Below are 14,174 nucleotides of genomic sequence, written 5' to 3' on the forward strand. Positions count from 1 at the left end.
GAGTCACATGATATATTTAAAGTGATGAAAGGGAAGAACCTACAACCAAGATTACTGTACCCAGCAAGGTTCTCATTCAGATTCGACGGAGAAATCAGAAGCTTTACAGGCAAGCAAAAGCAAAGAGAAGTCAGCACCACCAGACCAGCTCTACAACAAATGCTAAAGGAACTTCCGTAATTGGGAAACACAAGAGAAGAAAAGGAACTACAAAAACAAACCCAAAATAATTAAGAAAACAGTAATAGGAACATACATATCGATAATCACCTTAAATGTGACTGGATTAAATATTCCAACCAAAAGACACAGGCTCACTGAATGAATACATAAACAAGATCTGTGTATATGCTGTCTACAAGAGACCCACCTCAGACCTAGGGACACATACAGACTGAAAGTGAAGGGATGGAAAAAGATATTCCGTGCAAATAGAAATCAAAAGAAAGCTGGAATAGCAATACTCGTATCAGATAAAATAGACTTTAAAATAAAGAATGTTAAAAGAGACAAGGAAGGACAGTACATAATAATCAAGGGATCAGTCCAAGAAGAAGACATAACAATTATAAATATATATGCACCCAACATAGGAGCACCCAAATACATAAGGTAAATGCTAAGAGCTATAAAGAAAATCAACAGTAACACAATAATAGTGGAGGACTTTAACACCTAACTTACACCAATGGACAGATCATCCAGATAGAAAATTAATAAGGAAACACAAGCTTTAAATGACACAATACACCAGATAGATTTAATTGATATTTATAGGACATTCCATCCAAAAATAGCAGATTACACTTTCTTCTCAAATGCACATGGAACATTCTCCATGATAGATCACAGCTTGGGTCACAAATGAATCCTCGGTAAATTTAAGAAAATTGAAATCATATCAAGCATCTTTTCCAACCACAATGCTATGAGATGAAAAATGAATTACAGGGGAAAAAACGTAAAAAACACAAACACATGGAGGCTAAACAATACATTACTAAATAACCAATACATCACTGAAGAAATCAAAGAGGAAATCACAAAATACCTAGAGATAAATGACAACAAAAACATGACGATCCAAAACATATGGGATGCAGCCAAAGCAGTTCTAAGAGGGAAGTTTATGGAAATACAATCCTATCTCAAGAAACCAGAAAAATCTGAAACAAACAATCTAATCTTACACCTAAATGAACTAGAGAAAGAAGAACAAACAAAACCCAAAGTTAGTAGAAGAAAGAAATCATAAAAATAAGAGCAGAAATAACTGAAATAGAAACGAAGAAAACAACAGCAAAAAAATCAATGAAACTTAAAGCTGGTTCTTTGAGAAGATAAACAAAATTGATAAACCTTTAGCCAGACTCATCAAGAAAAAGAGGGAGAGGACTCAAATCAATAAAATTAGAAGTGAAAAAGGAGAAGTTACAATGGACAACACAGAAATACAAAGCATCACAAGAGACTACTGCAAGCAACTCTATGCCAATAAAATGGACAACCTGGAAGAAATGGACAAGTTCTTAGAAAGATACAAACATTCTGAGACTGAACCAGGAAGAAGTAGAAAATATTAACAGACCAATCACAAGTAATGAGATTGAAACTGTAATTAAAAATCTTCCAAAAAACAAAAGTCCAGGACCAGATGGCTTCACAGGTGAATTCCATCAAACATTTAGAGAAGAGCCAAAACCCATCCTTCTCAAACTCTTCCAAAAAATTTCAGAGGAAGAAACACTCCCAAACTCAATGTATGAGGCCACAATCACCATGATACCAAAACCAGACAGAGATAGTACAAAAAATGAAAATTACAGACCAATATCACTGATGAATATAGATGCAAAAATCCTCAACAAAATACTAGCAAACAGAATCCAACAGCACATTAAAATGATCATACACCATGATCAAGTAGAATTTATCCCAGTGATGCAAGGATTCTTTAATATATGCAAATCAATCAATGTGATACATTATGTTAACAAATTGAAGAATAAAAACCATATGATCATCTCAATAGATGCAGAAAAAGCTTTTGACAAAATTTAACACCATTTATGATAAAAACTCTACAGAAAGTGGGCATAGAGGGAACCTACCTCAACATAATAAAGGCCATGTACAACAAACCCACAGCAAACATCATTCTCAATGGTGAAAAACTGAAAGCATTTCCACTAAGATCAGGAACAAGACAAGGATTTCCACTCTCACCACTATTATTCAACATAGTTTTGGGAGTCCTAGCCACAGCAATCAGAGAAGAAAAAGAAATAAAAGTAATACAAATTGGAAAAGAGGTAAAACTGTCACTGTTTGCAGATGACAAGGTACTATGCATAGGGAATCCTAAAGATGCCATTAGAAAACTACTAGAGCTAATCAATGAAGTTGGTAAAGTTGCAGGATACAAAATTAATACACAGAAATCTCTTGCATTCCTATTCAATAACAACAAAAGATCAGAAAGAGAAATTAAGGAAACAATCCCATTCACCATTTCAACAAAAAGAATAAAATACCTAGGGATAAACCTACCTAAGGAGACAAAAGACTTGTACTCAGATTACTAAAGACAATGATGAAAGAAATCAAAGATGACACAAACAGATGAAGAGATATACCATATTCTTGGATTGGAAGAATCAGTATTGTCAAAGTGACTATACTATGCAAAGCAATCTACAGATTCAATGCAATTCCTACCAAATTACCTGTGGCATTTTTCACAGAACTAGAACAAAAAACTTATGGACACCAAGCAGGGAAAGTGGTGGTGGGTGGTCGTGGTTGTGGAATGAATTGAGAGATTGGGATTGACATGTATACACTAATATGTATAAAAGAGATAACTAATAAGAACCTGCTGTATTAAAAAATAAATAATAAAATTCAAACAAAAAAAAGAAATTACTGCTGGGATTATTGCAAACCAAAGTCTGGATGCAAAAACAATTTACAGTTGAACACCATGTGATAAGACAAAAAACATGTCTACTGAACAAAATTAATGAAACAATGGGCAAATGTCTGAATAAATAGTATTTTGAGATTAAATTTTAGGAGGCAGAATAAAATGGTTCCTGGGAATATTTTCATTTATGTGGACCTTCTCAGGAAAGGAAAGTATTACCCATTAACTCTTTCCTCCTGGTATTTACATCTCCCCTCTCTATCAGCAAGGTGAATGCTCCAAAGTCGCAGTGCTCTGAGTCTTTATTTTTTTTTTTTGAATTTTATTTTATTTATTTTTTTATACAGCAGGTTCTTATTAGTTATCAATTTTATACATATTAGTATATATATGTCAATCCCAATCTCCCAATTCATCACACCACCACCACCCCCAAGCCACTTTCCCCCCTTGGTGTCCATACGTTTGTTCTCTACATCTGTGTCTCTATTTCTGCCCTGAAAACCGGTTCATCTGTACCATTTTTCTAGGTGCCACATATATGCGTTAATATATGATATTTGTTTTTCTCTTTCTGACTTACTTCACTCTGTATGACAGTCTCTAGATCCATCCACGTCTCTACAAATGACCCAATTTTGTTCCTTTTTATGGCAGAGTAATATTCCATTGTATATATGTACCATATCTTCTTTATGCATTCATCTGTCAGTGGTCATTTAGGTTGCTTCCATGTCCTGGCTATTGTAAATAGTGCTGCAATGAACACTGGGGTGCATGTGTCTTTTTGAATTATGGTTTTCTCTGGGTATATGCCCAGTAGTGGGATTGCTGGGTCATATGGTAATTCTATTTTTAGTTTTTTAAGGAACCTCTATACTGTCCTCCAGAATGGCTGTATCAATTTACATTCTCACCAGTGGTGTAGGAGGGTTCCCTTTTCTCCACACCCTCTCCAGCATTTGTTGCTTGTAGATTTTCTGATGATGCTCATTCTAACTGGTGTGAGGTGATACCTCATTGTAGTTTTGATTTGCATTTCTCCAATAATTAGTGATGTTGAGCAGCTTTTCATGTGCTTCTTGGCCATCTGTATGTCTTCTTTGGAGAAATGTCTATTTAGGTCTCCTGCTCATTTTTTTAATGGGTTGTTTGTTTTTTTAATATTGACCTGCATGAGCTGTTCATATATTTTGGAGATTACTCCTTTGTCTGTTGATTCATTTGCAAATATTTTCTCCCATTCTGAGGGTTGTCTTTTCATCTTGTTTGTAGTTTCCTTTGCTTTGCAAAAGCTTTTAAGTTTCATTAGGCACCATTTGTTTATTATTTTTTTTAAATTTCCATTACTCTAGGAGGTGGATCAAAAAAGATCTTGCTGTGATTTTTGTCAAAGAGTGTTCTTCCTATCAGTGCTCTGATTCTTATCAGGGAGGAAAAGACCAGCAGCACACTGACTGTCACAAAGAGAATGTGGTTATGACACACCACAAGTTCTTCATAGTTCTGCCCTCCTCAACTTCTTCCCCATTCTCCATCTTGTCCCATAGATGATTATCATCTGCAGATATGCATGCACAGGTGGCTTCATTGCAATAGGAAGGAGGAGACCATTACTTTCTGAATAAGCAACTCCTGCAAAAACTGCAAGGCAGAAGGGACCGTATTTTGAAGTCAGATATCCAAGTTTTACATGGAGTTATATTTGATTACATATCCCAAGTGCTACTTCATTCTCCTTAACAATGTCACATTAAATATTAATATTGAATAGCATATTAAATTCATAAAGTAAATTTTATCTTTTTTCATAATCTTTTCTCTTCAAGGGAATTTCATGACTGCCTAGACTCAGTTTGCAGTCCACTTACTTCTTGTTTTGGTATAGAGTAAATTCTTTAACATCTCTGCACCTCAGTTTTTGTATCTGTCGTGTAGTTATAATAGTACTTTCTAATGTGTCACTATGAAGATTAAATGAAATGCTATACATGGAACTCTTAATATAATACCTAACATAAGGTAACTATTCAATAATTAGATACCATTATTGGTACCCTAAATACTAGCTTCCAAAATTAGATGCCCTTCTTTCTGAGAAGCCATCAATAAATTATTTTTACTCCACATCTTAATAGGGAGCAAATAGAATTAAGGATTGCCCTGTGTACTAATGGTTCTTTTGAAATGAAAGAGCTGCACTAGACTCTCCCTGTTTCTATCTCTGTCCGTCAAATGGAGGTAATATTTGCTCAAGGTTGTTCCTCTCCCTGAGGGCAATTTTGGAGAAAATAATGTTGGTGTCTTTATACTCACCAGGCCACATTTTGCTAGTGAATAGGGTCACCATACTTTATACAAACAAACAAACCAAAAAACTGAACCTGGATCCACATGTTCTTTCTAATTTTGTTTCTCAGCAGTGGCTTCAAGAAACTTCCTGTTTCTCTACACAAGACACACCTGAGAAGATCTTATGTGAGGTGAGGATCACTTTTCCTCTGCTCCAGTTTCTTCATCTGGATCTCTTGGACCAAGTGTCTTTGATTGGAGGCAAATAGTGAGTATAAGGACCCACAGTGACCTCAAATCGAAGATTACAGGTTAGTAGAATATAAGCCCTGTGTTTTGACATTGGTAGGTGCTTTCTCATCTAGTAGAAAAGGTACTGTCAGTCAAAAACCTGGGCTGGGAAATAAGGGGTGAATTATATCTAAAAAGTGTTGTGACATGAAGATTGGAAAGAGGTGCTTAATTTGGCTGTTGTGCAAAAATATTCTGTACTACTGCTGGTGACTCACAAATAGAGCCGAACTTGGTAGACTTTTACATATGTGTCTCAGTATTTCAATAGGATATTAACTGATTCTCACAAACCTCTTGTGAACCCTCATTTATTTTAAAACTCGTTTGTACTTACAAAACATCCATCTGTTCTTAATTGCTATTTCAATATTCTTGCCACATTTTTTCATATAGATTTTTTTCCCCTCATTTACCATTTGCTATTTGGAGGAAGGCATTATGATGAGAAAGAATATACTAAAAGGATGAGAAAATGGCACATTTCCTAGCATCAACTTGCTAGGCATTTAAGGGAATTTGAGAAAGATACTTGTCCTTTAAAAAAATTAAGTTTTCCTGTATAATGTATATTTAACTAGTAGAGCTATAGGAGAATTTCAGTTGCTTTCCTGCTTTGTCTTTCAGGAGGCTCTTGCTTCTCCATGCCAGCCCAAATCACCTATAAATCATACACCTCCTGGTCTTGGATAGGAGCAATTGATCATGGGAGACATTGTAATAGAATGGCTAAGAACTTTCAGTTCTTGATCTAGAAATTCCTGAGTTCAAATCCAGCTTCTGCCAGCTACTTTGTAATTAAGTGTCCTTGGGGAAATTATTTTGCCATAGCTTATTCTTCCTCCTCTGGAAAATAATCATAGATACTATTCCAACACACACACACACAAATTGCTATAAGAATTAATTGAGATGACTTATGTAAAAACCAGAATACTGGCAAAAATTGCCAGGAAAGTGCTCAAAAATGTTAACTTTTTAAATTATTATTGAAAAATCAACAGACCCAAGAAAGTCTGATTCTTTACTTCTGTCAGTCGTTTTCTAAACTCCTGCATTTGTTACCTAGACTTTGATGCCTCTTTTTCTTTCTCTCCTTTTTTCTCTTTCTCGTGCACACATTCGCGTGCGCACGCGCGCATGCACACACACACACACACACACACACACACACACACACTTTGACTTTGCCTTTCAAGCTTGGAATCTCCTCTTCATGTGATAACTCAATGTTCAATTACTGAGCAGCCCAAATTCTCTTTTAGGATAGCCATTTGCCAGAGTCTACTCAGATCATTAAAAATAGCAAAACAAACAAACAAAAAAATCCCAAACATCCAAATATTGCCTGTCTCCATTGACAAGACAAAGAAAATATAGACGTATACCTCTTATCCATACATCCACATCCTTTTGTTTTAATCTCCTTTTGTTTTAATGGTTTGGATAATTAGCTGTCATCAAACTGAAGAAACCATAGTAGCCACCTCCTCGTTAAAATAACAGAATATAGTTAGAAATGAGAATTCTTCTTCCTTCACTCTCCTTCATCAATCATGGGGGTTTAAGTTATGGGTACTCTTTTGAAGTTAAATTTGAGCAGAACAGAATCCTAAAATCTCTTCACTTTTAACACATGTCCAATTCCTTAGCCCATAAGTTACATACCATACTCCTTATGGTGCATTTTTACAGAGAAAAAGTAGAAGATAAATCAAGACCAAAGATTTCTTTATTCTCATTTCCAAGATAATGCTTATAGATTTGCTTATATATGGCACTGTAGATTTAAGGAAAGGCTACTAAATGAAGGGTCAGTGACTTAGATTTTATCCCCAGCCCAGATGCCAAATAACTACTGTTTCGGTTCTCACTTAGCATTTGCCTACCTCAGTATCCTCCACTGTATGATAGGGTTGTATTAATTGAGGAATTTGTCTATCTATCTTGTCTATCCAATGAGCCATGATACTTGGTAAGAAATACTTATATATTTATGATTCATACTTGGTACCATTTATAAAATAATCTATAGCTAATGTCTTGATATCTGTCTGTCTTTCTGTCTATCTAGATAGGTAGATTTGGATATAGATAGATGATAGATAGGTTAGATAGATAGATAGATAGACAGACAGATATATTCCATCTGATTTGGCAAGTCTAAGTGGAAATAATGTGACAGTTAACTTCCTTTTAGGTTTTTGTACAAAACAGTGGTGGCACACGCAATCCCATATGTCTTATCACCACTGAGTAAATTTTCCTCAAAGAATTTTAAGCCTGTCTTTGATTTGTGGTCAGAATTTTAAAATATATATATATTTCCTTAATTTTCTTTTGAATCCATTTCCAGCTCCCTGTACAGAAGAAAAGAACAAAGAAATTAATTTTAAAAGTCCTCATCAAAATTCTAGTAACTACAGTCTCGCACAGCAGGAGATATTTTAATTCACATTATGGTTATTATTTATTGATCTTTCATTATTAATTAACATTTCTCAATAGATTAAAATAATGAACTTTCTATAAAACATCAAAGAATGACTAAATAATGTAATGATATGTGTATATTAAATAATTCTGCAGGCACTAAACCATGGACATTTATTTTCAGAATACCTAGAATAGCTTTTCAAATGATCCTAAGCTCTCCTGAATATAGATAAAAGGAACTTTCATTTAAAAAAAATAATATATTGTTCCTTTTTTTATTAGAGTGCAAATGGAAAAAAAAATACAAAGTCAAACAAATAAAACCTCTTTCTGGGCTTTGTTTAAGGCTGAAACATTGGAAATAACATTTATTCTGATCATTGCATAGAATAGGGAAAGGTAGGGGCTTCAAAAGTTTTAGATGGGTTTAGTGGTCAGAGGGATAGATGTACGTCCTGCATTTATATAACCCAAAATGTATAAACCACCCATAAAAATATACCCATCATTCATTGAAATTGAAAGCGCCTATACATAAAATGGTTGCCTAAAGGGAAAACAACCACCAAAGGATGGGGAAGGGGGCAGGGGGGAAGGGAATGAAAAAGGGAAAAAGAAAGAACAACTAACACTATTATTACTCAAACCATGTAGGACTTGGAAGGAGCAAAAGAAGCAGCTAAATCAAACACTTAGCTGGAAAGGAGAAACAGAAAGCAAACAGAAAAGAATCCAATTACTTTATGTTTGTTTTTGTAAATGGTTTTTCTGTAAGAGGAAAAAGAAAACTATTTTGACTTGTTTTCCTCTGTACTGTACTGCTGAGAGCAGCCGGTACCTTATGAGTAAGTCCAAGTGACTGCTGATACTTCTGTTAATGCTAATTAACCTCCTGCTACAAATATCAACAAACCCACATCTGAGCTTTGTCTGCACGTCATTCTACTCTCCTCGTTTTAATTTGAATTGCCATAGTCACCATTAGTTGCTACTTATTAGGTGGAATCAGATCAGCAGTTGAGAAAAAAGATGATAGCCAGGGTCACACTGTCTGTTATTTTCCAGACAGCAAAGAAACAAAGGCTTACACTGGCTTCAAGAAGTCAAAACATAGTTTCTATAAGGAAAGACAAATAGGAAATTCATGTTTGGGGTGTGGGGGCTGAGATTTTTCCTGAGAATACTTGGATTTAATGGTTAGACTCCTATCTGAAAACAGCAATATCGATGACATTAGAAATTCACACATCTGGGTTATTTCAAATGCGATGCATGTACTTTTGAGAAGTATGGTGAGGGCTCTCTCAAATTCCAGTAATTTTGCATAAATTCTTTTGAATTCTTTGCTCAATTCAGATAAATCTGATTGTGCAGGCTAAAGGGAAAAGAAGTCTTCAGTTTTTCCTTCCCTTAACTGCTCTCCAAGGTTGGAGCAAAGTCAGCACTGAGTCCTCCACTACAACAGTCGCTTAAAGCCATACATGGGGGGAAATGATCCTGACATTTAAATGCTGCTACTGGCCTGGGTTTCCTCTCAATGCTTCCCCTGCTGTGCCCCTTCTATTCCTTTTAAATTTTCAGTCTTCTCAGGACAGATAGATTTCAGCCAAGAAGCCAAGGAAAACCATCCCATCCCATCTAGGAACAGGCTTTCTACCGGAGAACTTTCTTCACAGCTCTTTATCTGAATACATATTTGTCTACCCTAAATGTCTAATAACATCTTGCATCAGTACCCTGCCTGTGATGTCCTTTCAGTTGGTTGAGATATACTTGTAGAACTTGAAGCCTCGTTCCAGGATAACTGTGACATGTACCGTGTTATTCTCTGGCAAATTCTCAATAGACATTCCAGTGTTCCCCCTTTCTATAAACCTTCCAGATGATCTAATTCCTGATCATATGCATGTGCTGTTATCATTCACAACATAATATTTTAGTGTGGTTGACGGTAATTAAGAAATTCTTGGTTAAATTGTATTGCTTAAGGCACACAATATAGATGGCATTACTCCCATGAAAAGCTTGCCTTGCTCTCTGAGTGACAGCTCACTACAGCTGATACAACCTAGAAGTATAGCAGCATTAATGGCATTGGTTTCCCAAGGTAAAAGGTGTTTTTTTTTTCCATTAAATCATCTATTATTTCGATGACTTTGGAAATCTTAGAGCCCAGTTTCATTATCTGAAAAATGGGCATGGTAGTGTCTGCTCTGCCCAGCATGTGGGCTGGATATGAGAACTCAGTACTGTGAAGTATATAAAGTAACTTGATAAATTCTAAAGATCACAAAAGGCACTCAGATCACTGTTATTTGTAATCCTGTAAAGGAATCACAGACTCAGTCCAGAGTGGATCAAGCACCTTTGGAGTAGAGTAGAAAAAAAGTAGAAACTTCTTTCCACCAGTCTTTGTCAAAGCTCTACCTGCTCGATCTATCTTTAATGTACTCTTTTGAAAAGTTTTCTGAATCCTTAAAATGGATCCATGGTCTTCCTGCACTGAACGCCCAGTGGGTAGTCTCCCTCTTTGTTACGGCCTTTCTTATCAGCACCCTTCTCCTACCCATCTGATTAGATGTAAAACTTTTGAGGGCAGATACTCCCTCTTTCCAATCCCTGTATCTCCACATCTAGAACCATGCAGGGCACATAATGACACTCATTGAAACTTTGTTTATCTAAAGTGTACTGATTCAAGGGAAGTCTAATAAAACATTATTATTAGACAGGTATCATTTCATTTTATTTATTTTTTCATTGGAGTATAGTTGCTTTACAATGTGTGTTAGTTTCTGCTGTACAACGAAGTGAATCAGCCATATGTATACCTATATCCCCTCCCTCTTGGACCTCCCTCCCCACCTACCACATCCCACCCATCTAGGTCACTACAGAGCACCGAGCTGAGCTCCCTGCGCTATACAGCAGGTTCCCACTAGCTATCTGTTTTACACATGGTAGTATATATATGTCAAACCTAATCTCCCAATTCATCCCACTCCCCTCTCCTCACTGTGTCCACATGTCCATTCTATACATCTGCATCTCTATTCCTGCAATGCAAATAGGTTCATCTGTACAATTTTTCTAGATTCCACATATATGTGTTAATATACAATATTTGTTTTCCTCTCTCTGACTTACTTCACTCCGTATGACAGACTAGCTCCATCCATGTCTCCACAAATGACCCAATTTCGTTCCTTTTTATGGCGGAGTAATATTCCATTGTATATATGTACCACATCTTCTTTATCTATTCATCTGTTGATTGACATTTAGGTTGCTTGCATGCCCTGACTATTATAAATAGTGCTGCAATGAACATTGGGGTGCATGTGTCTTTTTTGAATTATGGTTTTCTCAGGATATATGTCCAGTAGTGAGATTGCTGGGTGATATGATACTCCTAGTTTTAGCTTTTTACGGAACCTCCATACTGTTCTCCGTAGTGGCTGTATCAATTTACATTCCCACCAACAGTGTAAGAGTGTTCCCTTTTCTCCACACCCTCTCCAGAATTTATTGTTTGTCGGTTTTTTGATGATGGCCATTCTGACTAGTGTGAGGTGATACCTCATTGTAGTTTTGATTTGCATTTCTCTAATAATTAGTGATGTTGAGCATCTTTTTATGTGCCTCTTGACGATCTGTATGTCTTTGGAGAAATGTCTATTTAGATCTTCTGCCCATTTTTTGATTGGGTTTTGTGGGGGTTTTTGATATTGAGCTGCATGAGCTGTTTGTCTGTTTTGGAGATTAATTCTTTGTCAGTTACTTCATTTGCAAATATTTCCTTCCATTCTGAGGGTTGTCTTTTTGTCTCATTTATGGTTTTCTTTGCTGTGCAAAGCTTTTAAGTTCCATTAGGTCCTATTTTTATTTTCATTACTCTAGGAGGTGGGTGAAAAAAGATCTTGCTGTGATTTATGTCAAAGAGTGTTCTTCCTATGTTTTCCTCTAAGAGTTTATAGCATGTGGGCTTACATTTATGTCTTGAATCCATTTTGAGTTTGTTTTTGTGTATGGTGTTAGGGAGTGTTCTAATTTCATTCTTTTACATGTACCTGTCCAGTTTTCCCAGCACCACTTATTGAAGAGGCTGTCTTTTCTCCATTTTATATTCTTGCCTCCTTTGTCATAGATTAGGTGACCATAGGTGTGTGAGTTTATCTCTGAGATTTCTATCCTGTTCATTTCTGGTTTTGTGCCAGTACCATACTGTCTTGATTACTGTAGCTTTCTAGTATAGTTTGAAGTCAGGGAGCCTGATTCCTCCAGCTCTGTTTTTCTTTCTCAAGATTGCTTTGGCTATTCGGGGTCTTTTGTGTTTCCATATAAACTGTAAAAATTTTTAGTGCTAGTTCTGTGAAAAATGCCATTGGTAATTTGGTAGGGATTTCATTCAAAAACCATATGATAATCTCAGTAGATGCAGAAAAGAGCTTTTGACAAAATTCGACACCAATTTCTGATAAAAACTCTCCAGAAAGTGGGCATAGAGGGAACCAACCTCAATGTAATAAAGACCATACACAACAAACCCACAGCAAACATCATTCTCAATGGTGAAAAACTGAAAGCATTTCCTCTAAGATCAGGAACAAGACAAGGATGTCCACTCTCGCCACTCTTAGTCAACATAGTATGGAAGTCTTAACCATGGCAGTCAGAGAAGAAAAAGAAATAAAAGGAATACAAATTGGAAAAGAAGAAGTACAACCATCACTGTTTGCAGATGACATGATACTATACATAGAAAATCCTAAAGATGCCACCAGAAAACTGCTAGAGCTAATCAATGAATATGGTAAAATAGCAGGATACAAAATTAATGCACAGAAATCTCTTGCATTCCTATACACTAAAATGAAAGATCAGAAAGGGAAATTAAAGAGAGGTATCATTTTTAAAAGGTTAGTATTGATAATGATGTAATGATGAGCTTAGAAAACAGTAGTTTGGTAGTTGAAATATTAACATGAATTCAAGGTCCAAAGTGAATTACTATTATGAATTCACTCATTTGTTCAAGAAATATTCACTAAGCCCATTTTATGTGAAAGGGTTGTTTTAAATTCTATTATAAAATAAAATTCTATAAATACCTTTAAAACTAAGGAAGTGTATCATATTCTATTTCACAAAATGGAAAGGAAGTATGGATTTTAGCAGTAGTTACGTTTTGGGAGTTTCCTGGTGTCTTTATCTCCTGAATATTTGCACAAAAAGTACTTTTGGAGCAGACGTGAAATCACATAAGATAGCTGGACTGATCAGTATCTGCAAAAGAGCTATAGGCAATGTTTTCACACATATATATAGACTATGAAGCTATACTTTTACAGAATATAGCAATTGTCTGGTGTTGTTCTTGTGTCTGATAAAGCTATAACTTATTCAGAAGGAACTTAGGGTAGCAAAGAAATATATGGTTCTTCAGAAAGAAAGAGAATCAAGTCCGAAGGGATTTTATGCAACATTGGACGTATTATTGCTTTCCTTTAAGTAAGTATTTCTAATTACCTATTCCAAAGAAATAAAACAGTAACTTGAGCAACAAAGTGGGAAAATTTTTTTTCCATTTCAAAATTCTTTATCATTTTCATGCAGATGTACCATCATTAAAACAATATGCTTTTTCTTTTATTTTTTTCAGGCTCACATATGAGTTAAGCATTAAATTTAGTCAGAATCTGATTTCTTTTCAGCCCAGTGTCTACAAAAACTAGAATGTGTCATAAATAGATAACGATTCTATTCTAAGGTTTTAGTGGTCATGGGGTACAGAAAAAAGCCTGGAGACTTACTTTTTCCTCCGATGGTTCTGCTTTCCCAGAGTCCCTGTGGTCTGATGCTAATTATTTGGGGGTTGTTTGTATTCGTGGGCCTATTAATGGCAGATCTTTACAGGGAGTAGATTTGCAGCAATTAAGGACTAGATTTTTGAAAGCTCACTCATTCTCTGTTTGTATTTCCACCCTCTCCTCAGTGGGGAGAAGACCAATGGGTGTAATTATGGACTCCAGCTCTAACACCAGCCAGTACTCTGCCTTGGAGTCAGTCCCTCCCCATAGCTGAACTTCAGTTTCCTTATCTGTGAAATCAAGATAGCCACACCTACTCTCATACTTTGGTATAAGGACCAAATGCAATAGTAAATGTGAAAGAGGAACTCATAGTTCAGCACTTAAGTGATGATAATGCCCTTCCTTTTTTTTTTTAA

At 35.7% G+C, this 14,174-nt stretch overlaps 1 protein-coding gene across 7 annotated transcripts in view; it reads left to right on the forward strand.

Annotated features, from left to right (window-relative positions):
* CAAP1 (caspase activity and apoptosis inhibitor 1) overlaps window positions 1-5,952 on the forward strand; it is a 1,159,962-nt gene extending 1,154,010 nt beyond the window's left edge. For all 7 annotated transcript variants that reach the window (XR_013829209.1, XR_013829210.1, XR_013829211.1 and 4 more), the window contains one exon: window positions 5,347-5,952. The gene's annotated coding sequence lies outside the window, so the exon portion shown is untranslated. The remainder of the gene's footprint in view (window positions 1-5,346) is intronic.
* Window positions 5,953-14,174: the final 8,222 nt, after the last annotated feature.

This window comes from Stenella coeruleoalba (genome assembly GCF_951394435.1).
Source record: "Stenella coeruleoalba genome assembly, chromosome: 7".
Taxonomy (NCBI): Eukaryota; Metazoa; Chordata; class Mammalia; order Artiodactyla; family Delphinidae; genus Stenella; species Stenella coeruleoalba.